The sequence below is a fragment of the Orycteropus afer genome, unplaced genomic scaffold, assembly GCF_000298275.1.
Source record: "Orycteropus afer afer isolate SDZICR_OR568_19922 unplaced genomic scaffold, OryAfe1.0 scaffold00541, whole genome shotgun sequence".
NCBI classification, from domain to species: Eukaryota; Metazoa; Chordata; class Mammalia; order Tubulidentata; family Orycteropodidae; genus Orycteropus; species Orycteropus afer.
Genome location: NW_006922128.1, coordinates 871,642 through 872,919, shown reverse-complemented (window position 1 = coordinate 872,919; position 1,278 = coordinate 871,642).

Sequence of the window (1,278 nt, the reverse complement as noted above, 5' to 3'; positions counted from 1 at the left end):
GGCACTTAACAACAACAACAACATGAACTATTTATTATAAATATATTTTTTCAATGACATAAATGACAACTATCTATGTGGACTTCACCAGATGGCATACACAGAAATCAAATTGAGTAGATCAATATGATCAGTCAGAAAAAAGTCAGAGACCAATTGCAGAACAGATCATTAACTGCTCATATGCAAGTTCAAGTTGAAGTTGAAGAAAATTAAAATAAGTCTGCGAGAGCCCAAGTATGACCTTAAGCACAGCCCATCTGAATTTCAAAAGAGTTTTGATGCATTGAACACTAAAGACTGAAGACGAGATGAGTTGTGAGATGACATCAAGGATCAAGGATGTCATACATAAAGATAGGAAAAGGTCATGAAAAGGACAGGAAAGAAAAGATCAGAACAGAGTCACAAGAGAATCTAAAATTTGTTCTTGAACGTATTGTAGCTAAAATGAATGGAGGAAGTGATGAAGTAAAAGAGCTGAACAGATTTCAAAGGGAAGCTCAAGAAGACAAAGTAAAGTGTTGTAATGAATTGTGCAAAGATATGGAGCTAGAAAACCAAAAGGGAAGAACACACTAGGCATTTCCCAAGATGAAAGAACCAAAGAAGTATTTCAAGCCTGGAGTTGCAACAGTGAAGTATTCTCTGGGCAAAATAGTGAACAATGCAGGAAGCATCAAAAGAAGATGGAAGGAATACACAGAGTCACTGTACCAAAAAGGAGGTAGCATGTGATCAAGAACCAGTGGTGTTGAAGGAACAAGCACAAGCTACCCTGAAGGAACTGGCAAAAAACAAGGCTCCAGGACTTGATGGGATACCCATTGAGATGCTTCAACAAACAAATGCAATGCCATAAATGCTTATTTGTCAATGCCAAGAAATTTGGAAGACAGCTACCTTATCATCTGACTGGAAAAGATCCATATTTCTTCCCATTGCAAAGAAAGTGATTTAACAGAATGTGGAAATTATTGAACAATGTCATTAACATCACACACAAGTAAAACTTTGGAGCTCTGGTGGCATAGTGTCTAAGGCATTTGACTGATAACCAGAGGTTGGTGGTTCAACCCACCAGCCACTCTGCAGAAGGAAGACTGGACAATCTATTTCCACTAAGATTTACCACCTCAGAAACCCAAAGGGAGTCACTGTGAGTTGGAATCGACTCAACGTTTGTTTTAGTTTTTGTTAAGTGAAATTTTGCTTAAGATAATTAAACAATGGTTGCAGCAGTATATTGACAGAGAACTTCCAGAAATCCAGCTGGAT